The sequence below is a fragment of the Columba livia genome, chromosome 1 (assembly GCF_036013475.1).
Source record: "Columba livia isolate bColLiv1 breed racing homer chromosome 1, bColLiv1.pat.W.v2, whole genome shotgun sequence".
Classification (NCBI taxonomy): domain Eukaryota; kingdom Metazoa; phylum Chordata; class Aves; order Columbiformes; family Columbidae; genus Columba; species Columba livia.
In genome coordinates, this window is record NC_088602.1 from 132,045,706 (window position 1) to 132,065,268 (window position 19,563).

Below are 19,563 nucleotides of genomic sequence, written 5' to 3' on the forward strand. Positions count from 1 at the left end.
CATTCATGCTGGCACATGATGGTCTGAATGGGTGGGCAACCGGATAGTAAAAACCAGGTTAGACAGTGGGGCTCAGAAGGTAGTGGTTAATAGGTCATGGTCTACCTGGGGCCTGGTGGGCAGCGAGCTGGGCACCACGAGCAGTGCCCTGGCAGCAGAGACAGACGGTGGCCTCCTGGGCTGTATGAACAGGGACACGGCCAGCAGCTCCTGGGAATGGAGGGATCATCCCCTCTGCTCAGCATTCCTTAAACCATGCCTAGAAAGCTGCATTTGTTTTTGTCCCCCTCTCCCCATGCAAGAATGCTGATTAACTGGAACGAATTCAGCAGAAGACCACCAGGGTGGCAAGGGGCCTGGAGCACTCACCCTGTGAGGAGATAGACCTAACAGCCCCCAAGTAGCTATGAGGAGCTTATCAAGAAGTTGAAGCCAGGCTCTTCGCAGTGGTGCATGGTGGGAGGACAAGAAACAGCAGACTTGAACTGAAAAAGTAGAGTTTCAGAGTGGATATAAGGCAGATGCTTTCTGCCACGAGGTCAGTTAGGCAGTGTAACAGATGGCCCATCCTTGTAGACAAGCTGATGAAGTATGGGCTAGATAAATGACCAGTGAGGTGAACTGAAAACTGGCTGAACTCCTGAGGTCAAACAGTTGTGATGAGTGTCACGAAGTCCAGTCACTAGTGGTGTACCCCAGTGGTCAATAATGAGGCCAATATTGTTTCATGTCTTCATTAACAACCTGGATAATGGGACCGAGTGTCTTGCTGTAGCCTCAGCAAGTTTTCAGATGATACAAAACTGGGTGAAATGGTTGATACACCACACAGTTGTGCTGCTATTCAGAAGTGCCTGAACAGGCTGCAGAAATGGGCCATCAGGAATCTCGTGAACTTCAACGAAGGGACAAGCCAGCTCCTTTACATGCAGAGAATCTCCCCATGCACCAATACAGACAGGCAGCTGACCAGCTGCAAAGCCCTTTTACAGAAAAGGTTCTGGAATCCTGGTGGACAACTAGTTGAACATGAGCAATGTGTCCTTGCAGCAAAGACAGCAGCATCTCGGCTTCATTAGGAAGACATCATCACCTGATGGGAAGGTGTAAAGAAGATGGAACCAGACTATTCTCAGTGGTATACAGTGACAGAAAAAGAGGCAATGGGCACAAACTGAAATACAGGAAATTCAATTTAAACATAAGAAAAAACTTTTTTGATATGAGAGTGATTGAATTCTGCACCAGGTTGCCCAGAAGGGTTATAGAGTCTCTATCCTTAGAGATTCTAAAAACTCAACTGGATGGAGTTCTGAGCATCCTGCTCTAGCTGAGGCTGCTCTGAGCAGGGCAATTAGACTGGATAATATCACAGTATCACAGTATGTTTGGGATTGGAAGGGACCTCAAAAGATCATCTAGTCCAATCCCCCTGCTGGAGCAGGAACGCCTAAGTGAGGTCGCACAGGAACATGTCCAGGCGGGTTTTGAATGTCTCCAGAGAAGGAGACTCCACAACCTCCCTGGGCAGCCTGTTCCAGTGCTCTGCCACCCTCACTGAGAAGAAGTTTCTTCTCAAATTTAAGTGGAACCTCTTGTGTTCCAGCTTGATCCCATTACCCCTTGTCCTATCATTGTTTGCCACCGAGAAGAGCCTGGCTTCATCCTCATGGTACTCACCCTTTATGTATTTATAAACATTAATAAGGTCCCCCTTCGTCTCCTCTTCTCCAAACTAAAGAGACCCAGCTCCCTCAGCCTTTCTTCATAAGGGAGGTGCTCCACTCCCTGAATCATCTTTGTTGCCCTATGCTGGACCCTCTCCAGCAGTTCCCTGTCCTTCTTGAATTGAGGGGCCCAGAACTGGACACAATTTTCCAGATGTGGTCTCACCAGGGCGGAGTAGAGGGGAAGGAGGACCTCTCTCGATCTACTAACCACCCCCCTTGTAATACACCCCAGGATGCCATTGGCCTTCCTGGCCACAAGGGCACAGTGCTGGCTCATGGTCATCCTGTTGTCCACCAGGACCCCCAGGTCCCTTTCCCCTACACTGCTCTCTAATATGTAATTTCCCAACCTATACTGGAACCTGGGGTTGTTCCTGCCCAGATGCAGGACTCTACACTTTCCCTTGTTAAATTTCATTAGGTTATTCCCTGCCCAACTCTCCAGCCTGTCCAGGTCCCGCTGGATGGCAGCACAGCCTTCTGGCGTCTCAGCCACCCCTCCCAGCTTAGTGTCATCAGCAAACTTGCTGATAGTACACTCAATTTCCTCGTCCAAATTGTTAATGAACATATTGAATAATATTGGCCCCAGTACTGACCCCTGAGGCACTCCACTAGATACTGGCCTCCAACTAGACTCCGCACCATTGACTACCATATCCTAAGGTTCTTTCCAGCTATTTGTAGGATTTCCTGGGGAGTATCAATTTCTTCAGCTATTTTATAATTCTAAAAGATTTGCTTTTCAAAAACATATCTTGAAAGACAAAAAGTGACACATGCAAATGAAGTGCTCTGCTACTTACAATACACTAACTCAGTTGATCTGGTTACTTCTAAATTTGAGACTGCTTTTAGAAATATAATTTTGTAATCATAGAATTGTTTTGGTTGGAAGAGACCCTGGAAATAATCGAGTCCAACCGTTAACCTAGCACTGTCACTAAACCATGTCACTAAGAACCTCATCTACATATCATTTAAACACTTCTAGGGATGGTGACTCCACCACTTCCCTGGGCAGCCTGTTCCAATGCCTGACAACCCTTTCTGTGAAGAATTTTTTCCTAATATCCAGTCTAAACCTCCCCTGGTGCAACTTGAGTCCATTTCCTCTTGTTCTGTCACTTGCTGCTTGGGAGAAGAGACCAACACCCTCCATGTTACAACCTCCTTTCAGGGAGTTGTAGACAGCAATGAGGTCTCCCCTCAGCCTCCTTTTCTCCAGGCTAAACAGCCCCAGTTCCCTCAGCTGCACCTCATCAGACTTGTGCTCCAGACCCTTCACCATTGCATTAGTGCAAATGTCCAGTTTTGTAGAAACATTTTTTTATTTGGTGGTAAACTTAGTTGAATGTCCTTTTAAGTTCATTCCTATTGTAATTATGATTAAGCCATAAAAAAAAAAATCTTTAAAAGAAGTTGGAAGTTCTTCAAGGTAATGTTATTGCAAGATATAAGTCATATGAAAAGGTGCCGAGCACTCCAAAATCTATCAGCCAGGATAGTTAAGTCATAATATAGCTATGTGATTTTGCTTGCACTCTCTAATAGGCTTGTGCACCTTTAAAATAGTGCCAGAGAATTTGCAAGTAGAATATTATTAGAGTTATTTGTCAGTGTATTGTAGTGTGTCATTCTACCTAGAACACTCCAGCAGCTCTCAATAGAATTGGTCTTGGAAAACTAGTTTTTCCAATTAAATAGAACTTGTTTTCATTTAATGCTACTTAATGTTTTACTAAATGTGGTTTCATCAGAATAAGATGCTTGCAGTCTAGGATAAGGGTTCAGACATAAAGTTCTATTGCAAGATAAAAATGGTTACAGGTAGTTATTTTGGTTATGTTTTGTATAAAAAAAAAAACCCAAACAAATACAACACCACAGCATCAGTGGAAATTATCAACAGGGAGGGAAATAAACAAGCTACATTTTATAGTCATGCAATACTGAGGGGAAAATACCAAATATATAGATAAAACCTCAGATTCTGAAGTGATTTTTATGATCTGATCCAAGTTAGTATTAATAGTTACATGGCTTATGTACCTTTTGAATTTTTCTCTGTTTGGGCAATGGAAATTGTTACAGTTTCATAGGGCCAGCATTACTTTCAAGTTCTCACTAGGCATTTTGTTTTGCTTGGTGCAGTAGAGAATGCAATCATTTCAGGGCTAGAGTTACTAATTTAGACAATTATTGCCATTGGAATTGAAGCAAAAGGCGTGTGATACTTTTCTTGGTCTGAAATTCACTAGTAGGTGTTTTGACTTGATCGTGCCACGTTAAAAGTGTATCTTGTTGCTGAGATCTGAAAATGACCTATTTTCATTAAGCCTTACTGAGCTGTAATGCACTGAAAACCACCTCTTTATTGGTATAGGACCTGGCATCTTTCTGGCTTAGAAATGAGAAGTAGAAAACACAGCATGTTCACTGAAAGCTTTTGGGTTTGGGTTGTGAGTGTTTGGGGTTGTTTGTTTGTTTGTTTTTTCTTGAGGGCGATGTGTAAATTTATTGCTGAACCATTTTTCGGACTTTATCTGTCTGTGAGAAGTTCTTGCACATAGACTCTCATGAGAAATTTATAAATTACTTAATTCACATGCATGAAGTGAGGATAGTAGTAGTAAAAAAAAGGAATAATCAAAGGTAGCTGTATGATTGTGGAATTCAGGGATAGAAACAAGCCCCAGGTATATACCACTACAGAGCATATTGTAGAGACACTAATGGGGCTTGTAACTGTGAGGAAAAAAAAAAAAACAAACTTCAGTATTTAACATCTGAATCTCGAATTCTTACAGATGCTTCGTGTGCCCACAGCTGTTGACTCTGCTGCTGAAAGAAGCAGGAGGGAAAACAGAATAGAAACACATCCATCAGCAGGTATCTGCAGCGTGTAAATATCCAGTTACAGCCAGTTTGTTTCACACTTAATTTGTTGGGATTTTTTATTAGCCCAGGGTCTATATGAAACTTTAATTAGTGTATATAAAACTGTAACTGCTCAGAACTGTTGATATAGTGGTGACAGCTCAGTGTGTGGGGTGGTAAGAATTGGTCTGGTAGAGCTAGATGGTTTGAAAAAGATGTATGAAAAGGCAAGAACCAAACAGACTGTTACCGAATGGATTTGCCAGAGCAGACAAACCAAACAGGTGAAGAGACATACAATTTATCATGTTATGCTGGGACAACTTGTGGTAAAATGTTGCAGTGAAGGTAAAATTTTGAATTTGAAACTTGCATAAGAATTAATTACTTCTTTGCTTGTCTTTTTGTTCTGTCTCCCCTTTGAGGCCTGTTGGTGTCTCAGGATCAATCATTGCCCTGAGGGCAATAAAACAAGAGAGTTTTAGTGGTCCTGCAACTTGATGATTTGCATTACAATGTTGTTGCTCTGTTTAAAGGGCAGAAGTGTTTTCTGTGAAGCTGGGGCGCAGAGGGGAACAGTTTGAGTTTTGTAAGCAATGAGTGTTGCAACTGTGTCAGCTAACTTAGAGGGTGGTGAGGAGCAACCTTAGAGTACCGATGCACATCCGAGCACATTTGGGGTTGGACATTTGTTTTTCTTTGAGCATCCTGATAAACCAGCAATGTTGTTGCCTGGAATTGTCAAGTCAGAAGGGAAACCAAGACCACTCCCTTGCAATTTGTTGCTTATTGTGCATCACAACTGGCAAAAGTGGATTTTGAGCTGAAAGGACTAAGGATCATCTAGAAAATTACTTAGGTTTAGAAATGGTTGATGCAACATTATCTGTTAGATAGAAAAAGTACAGCCACTGACTTTTCCATGCACTTCTTTATTTTCACAAGGTATCATAAATAATTGGTCTTCCCAATTTCACGTCTGATTTTTTTCTTAAAGCAAATAATGATAAATCACATTTTGGTTCACATGGAAACATCCAAGCTCCCTGCAGCCCATATATCATGACCTTAATATGTCAGGAGTTGTAAGACTACTGCCTCACCTTCTATAGGGCAGGCAGGAGTGGCGTTCTTGGAGTGTTTCACAGCACTGATATGAAAAGGGATATTGCTGCTCCATCGCTGAACAGGCTTGGGCATGGCTGTGCTGGGCATGTGACTCAGTTCCAGACTGGCCTCAGCAATGTTTTCTGCATTGCTCTTCCCACAGCCTTCGATTCTGGTTGCCCAGAACCTGCATGTCAGTGTAGACCCAGCGCAGCTTAGAAAATGCAGCCTTAGGCTGGGGTCTCTGCTTGCCTGCTAGATACAGTTAAAAGTCAGAGATTTCCTACCTTCTTGCAAAACTGTTGGTCAGATTCCACCTGAGACAGAACAGGTTTTGTTTTCTATCCTATCCTATCCTATCCTTGTCTTGTTTTTTTTTTAAAAAAAAAAAAAAAAAAAAAAAAAAATCGTAAACCCTTTTGTTTGTTGAACAGAAAACAAATGGATGTAGGTCTCTAGTAATCTGAGTTGGATCAAAAGGGATATTTTCTGCCTGTGTAAATCATACTGAGATTTTTTTATGATCATTTTGTGTGCCACAAGACTTATAAGTGCTATCAAGAGCCTCACCCTGTCCCTGTTGAAGTCAATGGATGTTTTTGCTATTGCTTTTCAACAGTAGTAGGATTGATGACTGAAACTGAGCAGCTGCTGAAAGGTTAGTTTTAAAGTAGAATTGTGGTCAGAAAAGCAAAGTGACCTTGTCAAGCTGACATGCTGGGAGCACTACGTTTACTTTTTCTCACTGTCTTCCAGACCAAATCTGCTCATTTTACAAGTCAAACATTTTTTATTGACTTCCAGAACTGCAAAGTCAGCCTCAGTCTGAAAAATCAAAACTGTTACTTCTGCTTCAGTCTGCAGAAGACTCGGCATTTAGAACTTGGTTGACAGGTTGCTGATGCATGGCTGAATCCAGCCTGCCTTTCTATGTCTGTCCTAGCTCTGGAGGGCAAAAGCTGCCACAGTAAAAATTTATTTGTTAGGAGAGTAAACAGATATGACTTGTAGAGATAAGGAGATATACTGGGGAAGTAAGGGACATTTTTATGTAGTTCTTCTCGTTACAGCTACACTTTAATCCTTAACTTTGGCCATGGTCATGATTTAATGTTTTCAGATTGCTTTAGTCTGGGACTACTACAGACTGTCTTCACTGTAAAATACATTTTCCAGAAGTACTTACATTTTATGATACAAGTCATGATTTCAAGATCCGTTTAAGACTTTAGAAACCACATCTGAAAGAGGTGACTCCTCCCAGATCATGCAATTCCTTGTTTCCTCCAAGGGTTTGCTGAGTTACACAGAGATGGACTGGACAACTAATTCAGTTTATTATTTAAAAGCTCTTAATCTTTTATAATCATGGGAGGGGCTTTAGCAGACACTGTCCTGTCACATCTGTGCCTTAATCTGACCCCGACCTCAGAATCTTGGTGTGGCTCCTTAGGCAACACGCACGTCATCTGATCTTAAACTGCTCGTTTGATTAAAAGAGCGTACATAAAAAGTACGCTCAGTGCTAAAGCTAAGGCCAAAGCTCTTCCTTTCCATCACAAGTTCACCAAGGGCAGATTTCTTTAAAGCGTTGCAGTAATTGAAACAGTCCAGAGGAGAATGTCATCTTTCTAATAAAAGGATAAACCAGGACTATTGTTTCAGAGTTAAAGTATCTTCTACCGGATCTTTATTTTGTTAGTTATCATGACGAATACTAGTCTTTCCCGTGCCTGAATGTGTGTGTGCGTGCTTGTTTATGATGAAGTGCACAGGACAGATGCATATTTTTAAGACGTGCTAATTTCTGCCATGTTTTATGCCGCACATCTCTCTTGAGTAATGCTTTATGGAACTTAAGTCTCCTGTCTGAAACCATAGCTATTTTTAAGAGCAGCCAAGTATTAATGATTCTTCTGAAGTGTAAGCATATGCTAGTTGAACTCCTTATATGCTACAAAAACTTGTCAGATTTTTACTGTGGGAGATTTAGATTTTTTTCATTCTTTCTCTAGTTTGTTGTTTTTTGTTTTGGTTTTTTTAATTCCTCAAATTCACGACCAATGAAAAGTCACAAGAATACTGATGATTGCCTTCATCTGTAGAGTTCTTCCTTTCTTCTGTGAATTGCAGAACTTTTTAGCAAGTTTGTTGATCTGTGGAAGATGAGACTTTTTAAAATGAGTATGCCCCTAGAGGGGGGAAGAGCTGTCTGTTGATCTCATTCTGTATTCTTGGTCACTGGTAAGCCTTGGAAGGGCAGAGGAAGATTGTTCCTCCCCAGAGAATGACTACGCATGCACAGGTGAGGGACGTTTTTGTGAGATGCTGGGCCATATGAAGAATGGGATAGAGGAAGATTGGAGCAGGTGAAAGGCTGGAGAGTTAGAAACTGAAAAGGAGCAGAGAGCTTCCCTGCGAGAGGGCTGCAGCAATGTTTGGAGGTGATAGAGCAAAAGAGGCTTTCTTTAACATCTGGAGGTTGGTTCCAGTGAGCAGCTGCTGAATGAGAAAGAAAGGCTGTTGGAAAAGTTCCAACCTTCAAGAACACCACCCTTGGGCTGGAGGTTGGTTTCAAACCGTTCTGTTTAGTGTCTTGCCCTGCTGATGTGAATTTTCTGTTTTCGAAGCTAGTGTTTCTTTCTTGTTTAGGTCGGGTATCCTCAAGATCCAGCATTGGAAATTGGATGTGTTTAGTATCTCTTGATACGTTTGCTTTTTAAAGAACTTAGCTGGTTTGAGTAAATAAATCTCCTTTAAAGTGTAAAAATAATAATAATTATGTGTTCACTTTCAGTCTGCAGTCGGCTGACTTCAGCTCACAGCGCTCGATTCCTGTGAGAATTCCGGGTGAATCTGCTTTAGCGTGTCAGTTCAGATCGGGAGCGAGCTTTGAAGCCGCTTTGCTGATCCTTTACCTCCTTCCCACCCCCACAAGCCTCTAACCAGGGGCTGCATCAGGCCCTCAGCACCCTACCGATCCTTTCCTAGTGGTACTCTGCTGCCTCTTAATGTCAACAACGGCTTTGTTAAAGGTCAGTTTAGCACGCAGTATCTTGTATCTGTGAAAGTATTTCCACAGTGTGTTGTGGCACAGTGATGGTGATCTCTTGGATGACCTAAAAAGACGTCAAGTTCTTCAGTATTTTAAAAGATTTTTTTTTCTTCAGGGTTCTTCTGAGCAAAATTTTCTATTTTTTTTCAAAGTTCTTTAAAAAATAGTCTTTAAATGTTTCTTTAAATATATTTTTAAATATTTATTTTAATTAAGAATACTTTGCTTTTTAAAGAGTGCTGATGAGAATATAGTGGGGTATGAATTCAAATGTGATACAAAAGTAAAGGATATTCAGTTTAAATCTAGTCGTATAAACCACAATAAAACCAGAACAACTATAGTGGGGGTTTTTCTGGTTGGTTTGTTGTTGTTGTTGTTGTGGTGGCTTTTTGTTTTGTTTGTTTGGGTTTTTTTTGGTGTTGGTTTTTTGTTGTTGGTTTGTTTGTTTGTTTTTTTAGGTCTCCCTAGTCTTCTTTTGACAGGAATATATCTAGTGCCAATTATTTACATCTTTATTGACTTCATTACTTTTTTCAGGATTGACATTTAGCCAAGCAAGTTAGATTTGATTGGGGTTTTGGATTTTTTTTTGTGTGCATTTTTTTAGTGTGGCTTTATGCTTGGATTCAGGCTTGCCTTTTGGAATACAGGTAGACTTCTGTCTTTTTTTCCAGTCATATAAAATACATTCAGGGCATAAATTGTATTGGAATTGGAAGCAGATAGGCCAGAGAAGTCATCTGCTGAATATATTTCAAATTTTGTCCGTGAGTTATCTGAGTAAACAAATTTTAAGAATGTTTATTTCTTGTACGTGTTGTTTAACATCCTCCTTAGTTACTAATGGACTGAAAAGTACTTCATCACCTTGTGGTGATACTAGCCTGTCATCCTGCTTCTTTCCAAGCCTACAAGAAAAATGTACTGAGTTATGACTTCATTAAAAATGTTCCTGCCTTTGCACAGGGATTTTCCTATTGCTAGGAATTCTTCTAGTTCTTCTCACGTGGTTTAGATTTGCCAGTGAAGTTATAGCAGCAGAAGCTTAGATATTAAGAGGTCTGAATTTAAAATATTGGCTCATCCACAGGCTACCAGTTGGCCTGAGACAATTATATTAGAGACAGATTTTAAAGGCATTTAGATTGCTACAGATTTGGAGTTTTACATATTGGTATGGAATTTTCTTCAGCTTCTTGCAGTCATGTTTAAAGAATAAATCTTCTGTTTTTTCATCAAACCAGCAGTATATTGTTATGGGGAGAAAAACCCAACTTAAACCACTGTTGAGATACTGCCACTGACAACTTCAGTAAGAAATTATTGTATTTACTAGAGCATGCTTGAGAAATAAAACTTAAGTTTGATGTTACTCCAGACTGCTGGGGGTTTTTGTTGGTGTTTGTTTGTTTATTTTATTTTTATTTTCTGTTTCTGTACTCAACAAAAATTGAGCAGGCTGCATTGTTTATCTGCCCATATATCATTGAGATGTACATTTTGTATTCATGTTAATATTTCTTAGATATACACTTTACAGTCTGAGAAGATTCTCGTGGATAACAGAACTCAAAATACTCATTCACCAAAGATCTAATTTAGTGCAACAACATCTTGTTATTGAGAAATATTTTTAAAATGGCCAGCAAGTACCCTATCCTCTTTTAAAACCTTTAGAGAAGAGTTGTCTGTGTGGTTCCTGGTTTTGAAGAAATGTTACAAACTGTGAGCCCATCCTATTTATAGCTGGCATTTTTTCTGCAGTTAACAAAATTGCTCATGCCTCCTTTTAAATACAACTTGGCCACCTCCTCTGTATTGTTCTTTCATGAAGAAGATTCTTGACTTCATTGACATTCAATAATGTTGAGAAATGTTGCTAATTATTCCCAGCATGAATGCCTGCTTATAATTGCAATTTATCATGAATGCGTAAGATTCGTTAATGATTTTTTTTTTTGCTTCAAGTCTTGAGGTTTTTATTGTTTCTAAAGCTGCTGAATAACCTGCTGATTTGAAAATAGTAGTTAATGCATACCACCTACTGGTAATAATTACATCAAAGCTTTTTGCCCCTTCTAGTGTGTTAATACTGCAGAGCTTTATGAATTCTTTCCAGCCAAAGAGCTCAATTTTCCTTCAGTGCATCAGTGCAGGAGGAGAGTTCTACCAGAAAAAGATAGACTTTCCAATATACCAAACAGGCATATATATTGCATCTGACCCCCAGGATGTTCCTAGACATAGTAAAGGCATTCTCTGACAATAAATAAATAGTACCTACATAACCCACCTCTTAACATTGCACAGGCATTAAAGAGCTCTGAAACATTTTTACCAAAGCCAGAGCACTACAAAGGAGATGGAAAAATTGATTTCTCTAAACTAAACAGTGGAGATTTTCACACATGGTAGATATATGCCTGTCTATGGGCTTTTTATGTGCTGGGCTTTCTTATAGTTCAGATTAGGGCTGTACTAGATGTGGTTTGGTTTGTTCAAGCTGATTCCTGGAGCGATTATTTAAAACTTGCTTCTCTCAAGCTGGGCGTCACACTGTAGCTCTGCATTTCTCCTGGGACTGACTCTGGTGTCGTGAGTGGCTCCATTGCTCTGGAGTTTTGTGTCTGGAACTGATTATTTATAAGTTTGTGAGTCAAAATTTCAGGCCTGGAAGGAGGTCTTTTGTATAGTGGCAAAGTAATGAATTTTATTCTTCCCTTCCTCCCATGTTTCAGGCAGAGGATGTGTCCTGAGATGGAAGTGGCAGTAAATACAAATATTATAAATTCTGTTAATAAAGATTAACTTTGTGTATTTTAAACTGTAGATACTGAAACCAAATTCCTTTACTGTTCATGGTATTTGTCACCATGCTCATGGACTTTCTTTGGAGCAAAGTAGATCTCTCCCAGAGTAACCAAAGTTATGGTTCTGGAGGTCATTTACTCCAAGGTGCAGTCTCTGCTGGTAGTATAGATAAGACTATTACAGGTTTGGCTTCCTCTGTTTTCTAAAAATCCTCCAGTGCTATCCCTGAAGACCTTGGATCCTCAAATATCTCCACCTCATCAGAGCATGAAGCATTTGCTTTTGGCGTCAGACAACAGAAAGCTGTGATAGCGCTCTTGTTATTTCCAGGCAAGGCCCATGGGAGACCCAGGCCAAATGTTGTGCGGTGTTGCTGGGACCTGTCTGAGTCAGAGGCTGTAGGTGCTGAGGAGTTCAGACATATTGGATCACGCCCAGCGGTGGCTGCTTTTAGCAACGTTTGCTAATGTCTGCTCTTGCAGCCGAATATAGTTTTGGTGCAAGTAGGGCTGCAGTGTGATGAGGCCGGTAGAGCTTGTGGGCATCTCATTGATAAATCTCTTCTGCACCAACCTAAATGCCACTTTATATATAGAAATAAGCTAGACTTCAAAATAAAAACAGTTATGTTATTGTGATCACTTCTAGAGGAGGAGAAAGCAAAAAACAAGGTATTCAAGTAGGACTTTATTCATCAGTAAATTCTTAAGTAATCCTATAATGTGGTTTGGACTTGCTGTTAACTAGCAGATTCTTGATAGTGCTAATTGAATTCAGAGCATAGGCTTCCAAGGAACTTTAATTCCCATTATATTGTCTGTATTTTATATCATATGTGAAGATGCACTGAAATGTGCAAAGCAGCAAGCCATATAAAAAAGGCAAACGATGACGTGAACTCAGAGTGACCAGACAGATTTGGAAAACAATTATGAAAAGGAAAGTTATGTTGTTTGTGCTCTGTAACTTCTTATCTGGACTGACCTTGAAAGTGGCATTCCTACTGCCTGCCTGTGAAAAGCAGCTTCTTTCTCCACTGCATTTCTCCATGCACTGATTAGAAAAACAAGTGGGATTTGCAGAGCAACGTCTGGTGAAGTTTAAGCTCATGTCTCAAATTACTTTAAATCCTGTAATGTAGTGCAAAGAAGATGTGAAAATTTTCACGTTAATCTTAGGTTATGTGTTCCTTTCGTGCAGAGGGGTTTTTGAATGGATATAGTTGTGTGAGTGGTGGAAGTATTTAGTATCTGAAGCTATGTTAAATGTTGAGAATTAGTTCAGATGAGGGCTCTCTCCACTAGCTTTCTAATCACTGTGTGCCGTGGAGTTCTGCCTGTGAGTTCCAATATTAATTCCAGTACAACTAGACTCAGTATTGTTGAGCCATTCTCCAGTGGGACACAAATGTGAAACATCTGGAGGAACTGCTACCCCGTAATGGTGGGGTAACAATAAGGATGGGGCCACTAGACAAAATGTAAAGAGATGCAAGGTTCAGCTGCGAGGAGACCTGCAGATCTCTTTCATGATGTTGTCAGTCACTTCTGAAAAGATACTTGGAAGATTAGTCATCTGAGCTTGAAGAGAAGTTTGGAGAGAAGGTGATTTTGTTCTCCTGTTTTGGCTTTTAGGGCAAATAGCATGGGATGCTTCTCTTCTTTCAGATATGTTGTGAATATTAGGGAGGAATGTGGGTTTTACTTCACATGCACAAATTTCAAATTATCTTCTTAACTGTGAGACTGTAAGTTTATTTTGAGTCAGTTAAAATAGCTGAGAGAAGAATATTTTTCTTTAGTGAAAGCATAGTCTGAGACTGCAAAGGATATGAATTGTGGCTTTTTTTTTTTTTTTCCTGGTTATGTTAAGGTGTTTTTTTTACATTTTGATGTATACAGTAGAAGAAATGTCTTCCAGAGGGTATCTGCCCTCTGTGCAACTTGGAGCAGGCACTCTGTGCCTGTCTTGCTTCCAGATCTGGGTGTAACAGTGTGTGGGCACAGGGAAGGAACTGGGGGTGGAGGGTGGGGAGCTGATGTGCTGAGCACAGTGCACCCCTCCTGTGAGCCAGTGTCCCAAGCAAACACAGGGCTGATTCTGTCCACATTATGGGCCAAGCATGATCCTGAATGATCCTGGTGCAAAAGTCATGCCAAAATTTATTTTCCTCTCTTATTCTTTCTCTTATTCCATTTGCAATTTGATGTATGGAGGGAAGTGAAACACAGCACTAAGTGACTTATTTAGGGCCATGGACAATAAAAATATTTAAACAGATTTACTTGCTATCTTATAAAAAAAGCCCAAAGAAAACAAAACAAAAAACCAAAACACACACATACACAAGAACACACAAACCAAACCAACCAAGACCAAAAACTAAAAAGAAAACCCACTGAAAACCACACTATTTTTAGACCAGTCTGTCTGCTATTTTAATCTCATTTGGATTTCTTTAAGGAAAGAGGGCCTGTGTTTTCCCAAAAATATGACCTTTATGTTGATATGCTTCTGGTATCTGTAGAGGTCAAATGCAGACAAAGCAATTAATACTGGCCTGTGTTCACGTAAAACCTATATCATCTTAGTAAGGAATAATTCATATGTCTAGGTGAAAATGGAATTAAAACTTGAGAATTGTGTGCTCAATATTTTCAAAGGCCAAAGTAATTCCTATTTTGCAGTTGTAATAAAAGGTTCAGCAGAATACTGGGTTGTTGAAGCTCAGCTCGGTCATGAAAAATTATTCCCAGGGTAATGTGTGGGTTAAAAAAACCAAAGCAAAACCACAAAAGAAAACACAACAAAAATACAACAACAACAGAAAACCAGCGAACCAAAAAACACTCAAAAAACAACCAACCAGAAACCACAACACACCCCTCACAAAAAGAAGGAAAAAAAAGGAAGCGTGCATTCCTATTGCCACTTTGCCACTTCAAGTTATTCAAGTTATTAATGTCATGGCGTAAGGTAGTCTGTAGTTCAGCTACAGGTTCCTAGGGCATACAAAGCTGATGTTGGTGCTGTGGCTTGCTGCTGCAGTGCCTGCCTGAGACGGACACAGGAGGCTGTAGGTCTCTTTGCCTCCACTGCTGTCATGTGTTTCTCAAGGCGGTCAGCTCCTGGGCACAGCAAGGGTTGCTGACCCATCTTTAGCACAAATTTCCTTGTGCCAGGGAGGTGTTTTAGTCAGAGCCCTGCATACAAGCCAGAGCTCTGTCGATTTAGGATTATCTTCCAAAGTGAAGTCTCTGGTGTATGTGTGTGGTTTATCCCTTGGTTGTAGACAAGACAAGGGGAAGAAGGTGCTTTGCCTGAGTCAGGACACATAGCCCAGGAACTCTGCTGGGTGCCATGGAGAGGTTTTTACCTCGAGCCGCAGCCTGAGGAAGCAGGAGTCTAATTGAGCTTCTTAATCCTGCCCCAGCAGGATCCCAGTGTGCCCTGTATGGCTCTGCAGGGACGGCGGAGGTGAAGTGGGACCAAGGGGCTTGTATTTTTTGGCCCGTTCATACAAGTGCCACGTTCAGAACTTTTCTCACTTGTTTGGAAACAACCAATGTACATGGTTTAATTTCATCAAACTTTATTTATCATATGTTTAAAAAAAAAAAAAAAAAGCCTTAGCTACTTTTTCGTCAAAAATGCTCTCAAGCAAAAACCAAAACTTTTGCCTCTTCTAATGTCCTGCTGTTACTCCCTAGTGTTCATGTCTGACTTAAAGATTAATTAAAATAAATATCAAGTGCTACCGAAATAATTAATAAATCATACAATTTACATTCGATTGTAAGTGGAAGAATGTCTTACACTTCCCTTTAAAAAATCAGCATGGTTCCAGAAAGGAAGGAAGCATGCTAATTACAATGCCTCCATGAGACTTTACAATTCATGGCTGAGAGTTGATCAGAAGATGCTAAGGAGGCAAAGCAAGCATTTTAATGTTTGATACTTCAATGCTTCTAATCCCAAAGCTTGCTATTAAAATACATAATAAAATTTGTTGTGCATTTCTAGCAGTTTGATATTTCCTGAACTTTTGCATCTAGAAGAGCTAGAGACATTTAGGGGTGGATGCTGGTTCCATACAACCTTTGGCACTGAGATAATACGATTGGAGTTTCTCCTAACTTACGGTGCTTAATGTGAAATCAGAATTAATCTATTTAGCTTTTTACAAATATCTAAATATTTCGTAGCTTTTTTTAAACATATGTCTCATGACCAGCACTAATACACCTTTTCCTGGCACACAAGGAAAAGAGCAGAAGTTCTGCCTTTGGAAGCAGCGAATATAGTGTGTCAAATGCACAGCCATTCTGTCTGGTGTTGTTTATGAAACAATATGGAGATGTTAGTGCATCTCAAAACTTATTCATTTGGAAAGTAATAGCATCTGTTAATAGAACAGTGACAAGAGGAAGAACATAGAAGTCTCTTCTACACATCTGGGTATAATGGTATCTTCTATGCATTGTAAGCCCATCTTAAATATACAGTCATGAGAACAGCTGTGCAGGGTCAGATCGAACATCTAGCTTGGAGGCCGGGGAATGATGCCCAAGAGACCAGTGGAGGACCAATACACGTATGGTATTTTTCTCATATAGTCTCTTAGCCTCCAGCCCCATGACTCCTGAAACCACAGGCTGTGCTGCCTTAGCTCTTCACTTAACCTTTGCACTGCCTCTCTTGCTCTCGTTCCTCTAGTGTCTTAACATTCCTCCTGTTCCTTCGTGATACCAAAGCACCAGTAGCAGAAGTACTGAGAATATAGTGGAAGCAGTCTGGATGCTCATTATTTCTTTCTCCTACTACATGGGAGAAAGCCAACTGCAGTAAAAATCCAGCTCTGTTTTTGGCTGAAGTATGTTTATCGCTGTGTGGGACTTGTCTGTACTCCAAATGAGGAGCTGAGAGGCTTGAGCATGTGCACTGCTGTGAGTTGTTGTAGATCTGAACAAGTCCTACACTGAAGAGCTGTAAAGCTTTGCGAGGAGGAGGGTAACTGTAGTTTTTTCAGACCTGTAGGGAGTTCCATGGGAGCTACAGAAACTACATTTCTGAAGTAGAGAGAGGGCTTTGCTGTTTCCTGCCAACCTTCAAATCCCTGTTTAATAGCATGGCAGGTTTACAGCCCCCATTAAAATGTTTTCACTTGGTGTTTATGGTTTGTTTGTTTGTTCCACTCACCCCCCATCTTATTACTTGAAACTCTGAAGGCACTTAAAAAAAAAAATAAGGCAAATAGCTGGAAAATATGAACCAAAATGGATAGTCCAGGAAAGTTTTATGAGTACTGAAGTCAGGATTTTGTAACTGGACATCTTGAGGCTGGTCCTGTAGGAGTAGTGCTGCCTCCTCTGCCTTCTAGAGCGGCCTAGGCAGAAGGTTTCAAACTTTGATCTCAAAAAATGCCTTGAAGTGCAAGCAGTTAAACTCTGTGTCAGTATGACTCAATGTCCTGTGCTAGTAGGTAGCTTTTTATAAATTCATAATGTTCTAGTTAACACATTAACATCTGAAAGGATTTACTTTAAAATTATTACCCTTATAGATCCATAGAAAGCTTTTTTCTGAGGGGCTGAATTAAAAACAAACAAACAAAACAAACTACCAAGCAGCATTTCCTTGTCACTGTGATATGAGTAAAAGCAGGGAAGTGTAGAGTTGCCCAGGACTCCCTGGCCTCTTTAATAAATCTTGTGCCCTCCCATTACACACAGTATGTAATTTAATGCTCTAGAATGATGAGATACAACTGAAAATTCAATCATGTTTGTGATGTTGGCATTTAACAAATTAGCTCAGCAATGTGAGCAATTACAGAAGTTCAGTGAAGGATGTGTCTGTTAATTGTGATGGTCATTAATACACTTGGTGCCCTGAATCCTGAGCTCTTATAACTATTAAGTAGCAAAACTATTGTTTTGCTACTTAATCTCAGGCATATAGACATAAGCATTTAATTTACTTTCAGTGTGTGTTTTTATCACATACCTCTCTTTCATTTCGAACCCTGTCTTTTCATTTTAGTTGCCAAACTCTTTTTTGAGGCAGGAAAGATTGTGCCTTTCCCAAGTGTAGAACGAACTAACATCATGATTATAGTTTGGAAAAATCAAATAGAAACATAGTATCTGATAAACAGGTATGTGATTATACAGGGACTGTATGGTGTGTGTACAGCATTCATGCTTAGGAAAAATACTCTCTGAAAAGTTTTTGTTGTCATTTTAAAATTTTGATTAGCAACACTTTTTTTCCTAAGGGAAAAATAGAGAACACAACAAAAAGAATAACTGTTTAATATGATAATACTTATTACTGTTGGGTTTTGGACCTAAAGACTCATTAACCTTTGTCCCAAAATGCTTATCTAAATAATTCAGGGTTTATATTGGGAACAGGAGAGCAGAGGATGTGGAATTTTGAACTCTGTTTGAACATCACTGGCTCTACATTTAGAACAGACTTGACCTTTCTCAGGCTCGGGTCCTGGGCTCAGTGTTCACCAGACTTTCTCAATGGTTTCTTTTTTAAGGAGGGAGGAAGTCAACTCTTGTCTGTCTCCGGAATGTTTTTAATGCAGTTTTTTAGTTTGCAAAACTAATACCTTCAGAAAACAGGATGTTTGACATGAATGCCATGGAAAGAGGATGTTCTGCTCTATGGACGATTTTGTGGAGTATGTGTTGGTTTTTGCATTGTGTGGGGAAGACAGATGATGTTGATGCTTATGAGCCATCTTTGAAGTTATTTAACTGTTATTTGCACTGTGAAGAAAGACAGAAAAATGAGAGGAAATATTTCCCTTCTGTCGATTTATAGTACTGTACGTCTGTCTTTGCAGCTAGCAGCAGCATGGGTGACCATTTCTTATTCCATTTCCTGAAGAGCAGAAGTGAACATATCTGTAGTCTCTTTCATTAGTTAAATCTTTAAATATGTATAATACATGCACCATACAGTTAAGTGGATTTTTTATAGAATTGATTACTTTATCTTCATTTTTATAAGTTCTGTTTATATTGTTTTAAATCGTGTACCAAATATGAGTATATTAGAGTGCCTATATGAGAATATTAGAGTGCCTATTAATTTTTCTAAGGAAAACTTAAAAGGAATTTTGAAAAATGGAAGGCATCATAGATTTTAAAAAGGAAGTTTGTGTCAGGAACAAATATCAACTATCCCCAAATCCTCTGAAAACAGACAGAACAAAGTTCAGGAGTTGGTTATGCAAAGGACCGATTCTTATCTGGAGTTTGACTTCATTTTTTTGTACAATTTATGGGAAGTTTAGGAATTATGGAAGTATTAATAGTGTACATTCTTAGTTTATCCCTATAGATTTCATATAAATGATTGCAAGATCTGTATGGAAAAAAAATGGGAGAGCATCAAACTAACCATCTAAAGAAATAAATGTAGGCAAGATATTGTTTACTACTTTAAATGTTGACCAAATTTGAAGTTCTAAACAAGTTGTGAGAAGAGTGTTTCTTGGAAATAAATGTGATCTGTGAGGAAATGTTAAAGAAACAAACCCTTATTTTAAAAATTTAAAAATTTAGATGGTGCAAGTTATTTCATGATTTCCTAGTTTGGGTCTTGTGTACATCTTCAGTGGTGTTAATTGGATGTGCAATAACTCTGTGAATACCTTCTGACCACTTGTCATTGTAAAGAACTGCTGGATCAAGGTAACTATAAGTGAGTGTCAAGCCAGCTACAGCACGGTTGAAAATGGGTGAAATAACCCATCCACCCATCCACCTGAGTAGCCTAAGCTTCAAGAGGAATAAGTCTGTTCTCTTCCTAAATTAGTTAGGGACCAGATTATATCCACTCTGAAGCAAAGCAAACCCTTCTCACAAATAGCAATTGGTTACATATGTTTAAGTGCTTCATTTGGGGGTAAGTTCCAGGCTGAAATGCTCTGAGGCCTTTTAGAAATGCTGCACATTT

General features: G+C 39.7%; 1 protein-coding gene across 7 annotated transcripts in view; it reads left to right on the top strand.

Annotated features, from left to right (window-relative positions):
• The window catches only part of PIK3C2G (phosphatidylinositol-4-phosphate 3-kinase catalytic subunit type 2 gamma), a 354,168-nt gene that overhangs the window by 8,927 nt on the left and 325,678 nt on the right, over positions 1–19,563 (top strand). For all 7 annotated transcript variants that reach the window (XM_065030454.1, XM_065030418.1, XM_065030425.1 and 4 more), the window contains exon 2: positions 4,541–4,622. The gene's annotated coding sequence lies outside the window, so the exon portion shown is untranslated. The remainder of the gene's footprint in view (positions 1–4,540; positions 4,623–19,563) is intronic.